We start from the raw sequence: 11,093 nt of genomic DNA on the forward strand, positions 1-11,093 counted from the left end.
TTTCGGTGCAGGTGATGAGAGGGTCGCACCTCCCAACAAAAGTTGTGCATAAAAGAATGCAGTATAGACTAGGAAGTGACTCCTAGGTCGTCTCTCAAGGACCAATTTGGGTTCAGTCTCAGATCAAACACGTAGTGGGGGGTTTGTGATTTTTTGGTTGCGGTAAAATTTAAAAGCGTTGAAATAAAATTCAAAACAGTAAAACGAAATTTAAAACAGTAAAATGAAATTGGTACAGTAAAAAAAAACGAAAATACAGAAAAACATAAAATACAGAAAATAGTAAATGCAGAAAACAGTAAAACATCAAAAACAAAAATATGAAATTACAGCAGTAAACAATAACAGTAAGAACAGTGAATACAGAATTTCAAAATCAGTAAAACAGTAAAAGCAAAATACAGAAAACGAAAATACAGAAAACAGTAAATACAGAAAACAGTAAATTTAGAAAACAGTAAAAACAGAATCAAAATCACTGCACTAAAATACAGAAAATAAAATTATAGTAAATGATCAACATGCAAAAATAAAGAAGAGCAGAAATTAAATTGCAGAAAACAACAACTGAAATTAAATTACAACAGAAATTAAATTGCAGCAGTAAAAAGAGACAGTAAAATCTGGAAATTTAGAAACAGAATTTGAAACCAAACTTTGCTTAGAAATTAAATTGTGCATGAAATTATTACAACAAAGAGCAAGAAAGCTAAATTGAAAATTAAACATTACAGCAAAGAAGATGAGTGCATCAACCGTAAACCTCCATTTTCTGTACTGTGATTCTTCTTTCTACAGCCGTGACTATTCAGCACAAATGAAAAGAAATGAAACACTCACTGCCCTCTCTACTCTTCCAGCTCAACCGTAACCCTCCATTTTTCCAGTCCCCCCTTTTTTCTAAGTGAAAGATGATGCCTTTTAAGGGTGGCGGCTGCTCTTTTTTTTAATGAAGAACGATTGCCCTGCTGGATGCCTTCTTCATGTGGTTGAATGTGCTGGAAGCCAAACCCAATTCAAATTGCTGGAGCTGCTGGATGCACCCTTCTGGACCAGCCCGTGCACACCCCAAGCTGCTGGGTGGAAGCTGCTGCCAAGTGTGGGCCAGGTGATGCTGGAGCGTGGATGGATTTCTGTGTGCACCTCCTAGCTTGCTGGACCGGTGGAAAGGCTCAAAAGCTGCTGGACCGTGTACCTTTTGCTTTTGCTGGAATGTGATTGTTAATTGCCTTTTGCACATGGGCTGCACCTCCTAATCTCTCTCGGTGCCTTTCTTTCTAATCACCATGCACCAAATTTTTACCACTTCTTGTCTTTTTCCCAAAAAGCAATTGGCATTTACTTCTCCTGCAAACCCCTTCCAATTGAACATATAATAAAATATTCCAAAGTTGATCTATCATTCCCGTAACTCATGCAGAAAATGAATTTGGAATTTCTTCTACCATGTAAACCGTGTCTCCTTCTTTTAGGTGTCTAATCCAAAGAAAAATGGGTAGCTTTCTACGTGGCCTTCCCTTTGTCAATCAATACACCTCCTTTCCTTACTTCACTAAAACAAATCCACCTTCTCCACTTGTTTTTATTCCAGCCGTGGCTTCTCTATGGTGCTGGATGTGCATGTGGCTGCTTTCTTTTTTTTCTTTGCTATTCAATAAAGCCAAGTTGTTGTATGCCTTGTTTAAGAGTGTTGGGAGGTTTTAGCACTGTCCAATTATCAATTCTAGCCACCACAATTACTAAACAGCAAGCAAACAATGCAAACAGATTAGAAATCACTCAAACAGTAATCACTGGACTGACATATGAGAGTAAAATAAATACTGGGAACAGCACAGAATGAATTTGAACAAAGTAAAAACTATATGTTAAAATAGACATCCAGACGAAACTATGAAAAAAAATTGCATGGAAAACGGATAAGAATTGAACTCAAACGAAGACACACAAGTTGACACAAACAGCAGTAATCACTGGACTGACATATGAGAGTAAAATAAATACTGGGAACAGCACAGAATGAATTTGAACAAAGTAAAAACTATATGTTAAAATAGACATCCAGACGAAACTATGAAAAAAAACTGCATGGAAAACGGATAAGAATTGAACTCAAACGAGGTCACACAAGTTGACACAACATTCACGCGGCAGCCAGCGAAAATAAAAATGGCTAAGATGCATTTGGCTCAATTTCCATTTCTCATTTAACCTTCAAATGTCCCAAATTGTATCTCCAAATTTTCCTTGTAAAATAATTAGCTCAGATGATTCAAATTAGTTAAAATAAGAATTTCCGATCAAATTTAGCACAATTAGGAAAAATAGGAAAATACCGGACGTTTAAGCATAATTCCCCGACTAATTCTAGCACATTAAACTAAGTGAAGTGAGGAAAATATTGGTTCATCAAAATAGACCACACTTAGTCTTTTGCACTCCTGGGCAAAATCAAGACGCAAATCAGGGAATAGTTCAAAGGGCTTTTAAGAAGGTGACACAACGTCGACACACAGAAAATAAAGACTCACAAGGAAACAAACAGAATTTACACCGTCCTCAAGAAATCTGGACAGAGAAAAGAAGTAGACAATTCCAACACAGAATGAATCAAAGAAAGCAGATACTCATGAAATCATCCAAGCAATTCAAGACATGGCAAAATGATTAATCAGCTCAAGAGGTGAATCAAAAGTAACAAAACCTCACAGATGCACTATCAGTGTTTCTCTCAAGTGTTTGGGGTAAATCAATGTCACTCAATGCACTCAAGAAAGCAAACAACAACAGACTTGGCAAGCCTCTAATATCAACACTCAGAAACATATGCATGTTCAAATCAAAAGGTCTTTTCATGGTTGTAATGGCGCCAAGGACAAGGCAGGATATATCTGGATAAGAAGCTACAAACCATAAGGAACAGAGGAGCAATGGGGAACAAGTGTAAACACATTCAAACACACCCACAACCTCTAATTTCATCCTCTTCTTGACTCCATTATTCACAATTATTCACAATTTTTTTTTTCTTCATTTTTCTTTTTCATCTTTCTCACTTTTTTTTTCATCCTGTCTCTTTTCTTTTTTCTCTTTTCAAAACAAAACTGTAAAAGACAAGATTTACAAAAACAAAACAGAACAAGAAGAGGAACCAACTAGCCAACTCATCAGAATCCCTAAGGAGACCACACTTGTTCCCAAAACACTTCCAAAGCTCCAAAATTCCCTAAGGTTAAGGTAATCATGGTTTTTTCACTTAGGGCTAGTGTATGAGCTTCAAAACAAAGAAATGGGGGAAAGTATAGGCTCAAAAGGGGTTATCAAAGGATCAAAACAAGGTAAGCTTATTTGGCTAGAGAGGCTCAAGAACAAAATTGCCTTTATCACTTCCAAACATGCATATCAATCAAGAGTTATCAACAAGAGTCAAGCCAAGGCATATGCGCAAGCAATCAAGAGACATATCACACACAAGAAAGAACATAAAGTGGCTCAAATCTCACACAGGATAATTGTCACAATCAATTCAACCTCTCAAACATCATAATCATCTTCCCCAGCAAAGAAAAGCAAGGGATTTCCAACCAATAAGTATCAATCAAGTGAAGTGAAAGACGAGTCTACAACTTTAACACAGTCCAGAAATGAAGAGAATCATGCAAAATTGTATACAAGATAAAACAAAACTACCTAGAAAAGAAAAAAATTTAACACGAAAAACAAAAACTAACAAAGAAAAATAAAAATCTCCCCCAATAGACCACACTTAAACTACACAGTGTCCTCAATGTGTCACAAACAATAAGATCAGAATTCAGAACAGTGAACAAATCATGGACAAGTGCAATAAAAGTACGGAAAGGGGGAGAAGAGAGAAAGAAAACTCCCCTGGTCATGGTGGCAGTTGCCAATTTTGGACTATCAGGGAGATGTCTTCCACCACAGGATCCAGCCAGGAAGTTTTGAGGAAAAATTTCTTCATCCTCCATATTTGATCAAGCAGGGAAATGTCTTCCACAGCTGGATCTAAGAAGAAGTGATTGTTGATGAGTGGGTTCAGCAGGTGCCTATTGATCTTGAAGCTTTTGTCAATGTCAGCACCTTTGTTGTCCACTGTGGGTATTTGTTGATCAAATTCATTTGTACCTCCTGCAATAGGGTTAGTGCAATGTGGTTCCAAAGAAATGACATGCAGGGGTATAACACCCAATCCCAGTGTAACAGGCTGAACAACAGATAAACTCTCAGAACATGAATCAATTTCAAATTCAGAAACAATATCAACCACAGATTCAGATTCATGTTCAGTGCATGGAGAATAAACATACGAATTTGATATCAAAAATTGATTCTCATCATGCAGAGAGGAAGAATTAAAAACAGACTCATCAACAATACAATCACCAACATACCTATCAACAGCATAATCATCGACAGCATAGTCAAAATTAGGTATGTTTTCCTCCACTTCCCTAAAGATTGGAAAAGTGGTGGAAGATGAAAATTGTCTACCTGATTCAAAATTACTGCTTATACCTGCCTGGTCCTCAAGATCTTCAGCAGTCTCCTCAGGTGCAAGAGTGGGGCCATAGGGCGATGGGAAAGTAGGTGGCGTAACAATAAGCTCATGACTCTTCTCCCCATCTTCTATGTTGATGCCACTATCATCATCAGGAATTAGAACAGTCTGAAATGGTGATTCCTCTAAATCTTGAGACTGTTCCTGATTGAGTTGAGTGGTCATCTGCCCTATCTGATTGCTCAAACATTGATGGTGTTCTCTGTTCTCTTGCTGAAACTGAAGGTTCTGCATGGTCATCTGCTCCAACAACTCCTGCAATGTAAGCTCAGAGGTAGAAGGTTGAGGAGCTATCTGGGCAGACTCATAAAGTTGCAGCTGTTGTTGTTGCTGGACTGGCGGAGGCATACAAGCATTCTGAGATGGTGCTTCCTGATATTGCTGTGGAGCATCATACCATCCCAAACTAGGGTCATTCCATCCAGGATCGTTGTTGTACCCATACTGAGCGGGGAAGAATTCATCCAAGAACATATGCCTAAGATCTTCCCAAGAAGTGATAGATCCTGGAGGAAGACAATACAGCCAATCCCTTGCTGCTTCTTGTAATGAATGTGGGAATGCCCTTAAGAACATGTGATCAACCGGTACATGTGGAGGCTTCATTGAAGAGCAAATGCTGTGGAATTCCTCCAAATGTCTGTGTGGGCATTCACCTGCAAAACCATGAAACTTAGGCAGCAAATGTATCAGTCCAGTCTTGAGAACGCAATGAACATCATCCTCAGTAGGTGGAACCGGTTCCCAAAGAGAACTCTCAGAAGTCGGAGGATGAGCCATATTACTCTCAACATACAAATCAGTAGAATATGAATCACAATCAAAGTAACATGCAGAAGGAGAATCATAATCAGAGGCACTAGCAGAATAAGCAGTATTCACAAAATCAAAATAGGTAGACATGGAAAGAGAAGGGGAAAGGTAGAAAGGGAATGCTAAAAATTACGAAACAAACAAAACACAACACAATTGAACATGCGACACGTACACACAAAACAAAACATCACATCACAAGACAAGACAAAACACAACACACACTAACACAACAAAAGACCTAAGACCGAACCATTGGTCCCCGGCAACGGCGCCATTTTGATGAGAGGGTCGCACCTCCCAACAAAAGTTGTGCATAAAAGAATGCAGTATAGACTAGGAAGTGACTCCTAGGTCGTCTCTCAAGGACCAATTTGGGTTCAGTCTCAGATCAAACACGTAGTGGGGGGTTTGTGATTTTTTGGTTGCGGTAAAATTTAAAAGCGTTGAAATAAAATTCAAAACAGTAAAACGAAATTTAAAACAGTAAAATGAAATTGGTACAGTAAAAAAAACGAAAATACAGAAAAACATAAAATACAGAAAATAGTAAATGCAGAAAACAGTAAAACATCAAAAACAAAAATATGAAATTACAGCAGTAAACAATAACAGTAAGAACAGTGAATACAGAATTTCAAAATCAGTAAAACAGTAAAAGCAAAATACAGAAAACGAAAATACAGAAAACAGTAAATACAGAAAACAGTAAATTTAGAAAACAGTAAAAACAGAATCAAAATCACTGCACTAAAATACAGAAAATAAAATTATAGTAAATGATCAACATGCAAAAATAAAGAAGAGCAGAAATTAAATTGCAGAAAACAACAACTGAAATTAAATTACAACAGAAATTAAATTGCAGCAGTAAAAAGAGACAGTAAAATCTGGAAATTTAGAAACAGAATTTGAAACCAAACTTTGCTTAGAAATTAAATTGTGCATGAAATTATTACAACAAAGAGCAAGAAAGCTAAATTGAAAATTAAACATTACAGCAAAGAAGATGAGTGCATCAACCGTAAACCTCCATTTTCTGTACTGTGATTCTTCTTTCTACAGCCGTGACTATTCAGCACAAATGAAAAGAAATGAAACACTCACTGCCCTCTCTACTCTTCCAGCTCAACCGTAACCCTCCATTTTTCCAGTCCCCCCTTTTTTCTAAGTGAAAGATGATGCCTTTTAAGGGTGGCGGCTGCTCTTTTTTTTAATGAAGAACGATTGCCCTGCTGGATGCCTTCTTCATGTGGTTGAATGTGCTGGAAGCCAAACCCAATTCAAATTGCTGGAGCTGCTGGATGCACCCTTCTGGACCAGCCCGTGCACACCCCAAGCTGCTGGGTGGAAGCTGCTGCCAAGTGTGGGCCAGGTGATGCTGGAGCGTGGATGGATTTCTGTGTGCACCTCCTAGCTTGCTGGACCGGTGGAAAGGCTCAAAAGCTGCTGGACCGTGTACCTTTTGCTTTTGCTGGAATGTGATTGTTAATTGCCTTTTGCACATGGGCTGCACCTCCTAATCTCTCTCGGTGCCTTTCTTTCTAATCACCATGCACCAAATTTTTACCACTTCTTGTCTTTTTCCCAAAAAGCAATTGGCATTTACTTCTCCTGCAAACCCCTTCCAATTGAACATATAATAAAATATTCCAAAGTTGATCTATCATTCCCGTAACTCATGCAGAAAATGAATTTGGAATTTCTTCTACCATGTAAACCGTGTCTCCTTCTTTTAGGTGTCTAATCCAAAGAAAAATGGGTAGCTTTCTACGTGGCCTTCCCTTTGTCAATCAATACACCTCCTTTCCTTACTTCACTAAAACAAATCCACCTTCTCCACTTGTTTTTATTCCAGCCGTGGCTTCTCTATGGTGCTGGATGTGCATGTGGCTGCTTTCTTTTTTTTCTTTGCTATTCAATAAAGCCAAGTTGTTGTATGCCTTGTTTAAGAGTGTTGGGAGGTTTTAGCACTGTCCAATTATCAATTCTAGCCACCACAATTACTAAACAGCAAGCAAACAATGCAAACAGATTAGAAATCACTCAAACAGTAATCACTGGACTGACATATGAGAGTAAAATAAATACTGGGAACAGCACAGAATGAATTTGAACAAAGTAAAAACTATATGTTAAAATAGACATCCAGACGAAACTATGAAAAAAAATTGCATGGAAAACGGATAAGAATTGAACTCAAACGAAGACACACAAGTTGACACAAACAGCAGTAATCACTGGACTGACATATGAGAGTAAAATAAATACTGGGAACAGCACAGAATGAATTTGAACAAAGTAAAAACTATATGTTAAAATAGACATCCAGACGAAACTATGAAAAAAAACTGCATGGAAAACGGATAAGAATTGAACTCAAACGAGGTCACACAAGTTGACACAACATTCACGCGGCAGCCAGCGAAAATAAAAATGGCTAAGATGCATTTGGCTCAATTTCCATTTCTCATTTAACCTTCAAATGTCCCAAATTGTATCTCCAAATTTTCCTTGTAAAATAATTAGCTCAGATGATTCAAATTAGTTAAAATAAGAATTTCCGATCAAATTTAGCACAATTAGGAAAAATAGGAAAATACCGGACGTTTAAGCATAATTCCCCGACTAATTCTAGCACATTAAACTAAGTGAAGTGAGGAAAATATTGGTTCATCAGCAGGCTTGAGCTAATAAAAAAAAAGACAATAAAACCTATGGATGCTATTCATCACGGGATTAATAATTAAAAAGAAAGAAATGCTTATCAATGAGTAATATTTCTCGGTTCATGCTTGAGAAAGAAAGAAAAAAAAAAGAAACTTTGTCGAACAAGCCGTGTGCTTTTCTCTCCAGCCAGGCCGTGACTGAGAGCTCCAACCGTTGTGGCGGCTGCTCCCTGCTCTCCCCTCACCTCCTGGACCTACATATTTTTTTCAAACCCTAAAAACCATCCACCAGGTGGCAGCTACACTTTTCTTTTTAAGAACACCTGTGCCCTTGCTGCTGCCTCATTTCTCGTGCTGGGACGTGGCCTGCTTCTGGAAGCATGAAGTGGCTGCTGGGCCGTGTATTCTTGTTGCCACTTCTCATCCCTCTCTCCGCGTGACACCAAACTGCAGCTGCTCTTCTGATAGTGTTGTCAGTCCTCATGCGGATCCAGTAAGGAATGGGCCTGTTCTGCCTCATCTTCTATGTTGATGGGCCGACGTGAGCTGATGTGTGCTACCAAACCAATTGCTAATTCAGCAATTTCTTCCATGTGAAGGGCTCTGGACGTGTCACTTCATCATAGGTCGTGGAGTGTGTGCAGCATGGAGCTGGCAGCTGGACCGTGGCACCTCCTGGATGTGCAACCCGTCACACTATTTCTCTTCACTGGACACCACCCTCTTCAAAGCTTGCTGGAAAATGCTGGACACACCCCTGTTAGACCATTTCTGGACTTCAATTTTCTGGATGGGCCCGCTGCTGCCAGCCTTGCTTTGCTGCACGTTGCCAATTCTTCCCGACGCTGGATGAATCAGCCCATCATGCCACTTCCAAGCTGCTGGATGCACCACAATGTGTGCGTGCTTCTCCAATTGAAAGCTGGATGTGCACCCTTTTTCCAATAATAAAGCACCCCTTTCAAAGATTAAAATGACCATAATGTCCTAGACACTTCTTTAATGGAGAGCTTAATTATGTGGCAACCCTCCAAAAAGTAAATCCACACCTCTCACTTTTTAGTTTAAACAAAATTGATGTCACATTTTCTTTTGACCTCCAAAATGTCCCAAATATTATCCAACAATTTTCCTACAATTAATAATGAAAATAATTAGCTCAAATAATTCAAATTAATTAAAATAAGAATTTTTGGTCAAATTAAGCACAATTAGCAAAAACGGAAAAATACCGGACATTTAAGCACAATTCCCTGATTAAATTCGGTACAATAAGCTAAGTGAAATTGAGAAAATATTGACTCATCAGTGGTCAATATCAGATCTCAAAGGTATTAGCCCAACTTATTGCATGCACAAGATTTTTATGGAAGAAGATTATAAACCAAGTGCTCAACCACAGAGAAGGTTAAATCCTGTTATGAAGGAGGTGGTCAGAAAAGAAGTGTTGAAACTGCTAGAAGCGGGTATCATCTATCCAATCTCTGACAGTGAATGGGTGAGTCCAGTACAGGTGGTTCCAAAGAAAGGTGGAATGACAGTAATTTATAATGATAAGAATGAACTTATTCCTACTCGGACAGTTACTGGCTGGCGTATGTGCATTGATTATAGGAAGCTGAATAAAGCTACTAGGAAATATCATTTTCCTCTTCCTTTCATGGATCAGATGTTAGAAAGGTTATCAGGGCAGGCTTTCTATTGTTTTCTAGATGGATATTCTGGATACAATCAAATTGTGGTAGATCCAAAAGACCAGGAGAAGACGGCTTTTACTTGTCCTTTTGGTATCTTTGCATATAGAAAGATGCCTTTTGGATTATGTAATGCTCCAACTACGTTTCAGAGGTGTATGCAGGCAATTTTTGCAGATCTCTTAGAAAAATGCATTGAAGTATTCATGGATGATTTCTCAGTTTTTGGAAATTCTTTCCAAAGATGTTTGGCTAATTTGAACACTGTCCTCAAAAGATGTGTTCAGACAAATCTTGTTCTTAATTGGGAGAAATGTCATTTCATGGTAACTGAAGGAATTGTATTGAGGCATAAAATCTCTGCTAAAGGAATTGAGGTAGACAAAGCTAAAGTAGAAGTCATTGAGAAACTACCTCCACCAACAAATGTAAAGGGGATTAGAAGTTTTCTTGGTCATGCTGGGTTTTATAGAAGATTCATCAAAGATTTCTCAAAAATTGCTAAACCATTGAGTAATCTTTTGATGAAGGATGCTCCTTTTGTGATGAATGAAGACTGTCTGAAAGCTTTCGACACATTGAAGAAGAAGTTAGTGTCAGCTCCAGTAATTGTAGCGCCAGATTGGAATCAAAATTTTGAATTAATGTGTGATGCAAGTGATTATGCAATAGGAGTTGTCCTTGGCCAGCGAAAAGAACAAAAGTTTCATCCAATTTATTATGCTAGCAAGGTTCTGAACGATGCTCAATTGAATTATGCTACCACAGAGAAAGAATTTCTTGCCATTGTGTATGCTCTAGAGAAATTTAGACCTTATCTTATTGGGTCTAAGGTGACTGTCTATACAGATCATGCAGCTATCAAATATTTGTTGACAAAACCAGATTCTAAGCCACGTTTGATTAGATGGGTACTACTATTGCAAGAATTTGATGTAGAAATCCGTGATAAGAAAGGAAGTGAGAACTTAATTGCTGATCATTTGTCACGGTTAGTCAACAATGAGGTCACTAGCAAGGAGTCTGAAATCTGGGAATCTTTTTCAGATGAATCACTCATGTATATTCAGCAGAGGCCCTGGTTTGCTGATATGGCTAATTTCAAAGCTGCAAGGGTCATGCCGGAAGACTTAACTTGGCAACAAAGAAAGAAATTTCTACATGACGCCAAGCAGTTTGTTTGGGATGATCCTTATTTGTTCAAAATTGGAGCAGATAATCTTCTGAGGAGATGTGTTACAAATGAAGAAGCAGAAGGAATTCTCTGGCATTGTCATGATTCACCTTATGGAGGACATTTTAATGGAGAAAGAACAGCAACAAAAGTCCTTCAATCAG

The 11,093-nt window shown here is 38.3% G+C and overlaps 1 long non-coding RNA gene across 1 annotated transcript; it reads right to left on the reverse strand.

Moving 5' to 3' along the window:
• Window positions 1-630: 630 nt before the first annotated feature.
• LOC148199321 (uncharacterized) lies at window positions 631-8,320 on the reverse strand. Its single transcript, XR_015786044.1, has 2 exons — window positions 6,423-8,320; window positions 631-873 (listed from the first exon to the last, which is right to left on the reverse strand). It is a non-coding gene; the product is annotated as an uncharacterized LOC148199321 (long non-coding RNA).
• Window positions 8,321-11,093: the final 2,773 nt, after the last annotated feature.

The sequence above is a fragment of the Vigna umbellata genome, chromosome 4 (assembly GCF_029865625.1).
Source record: "Vigna umbellata cultivar VRB3 chromosome 4, Vumbellata_1.0, whole genome shotgun sequence".
NCBI classification, from domain to species: Eukaryota; Viridiplantae; Streptophyta; class Magnoliopsida; order Fabales; family Fabaceae; genus Vigna; species Vigna umbellata.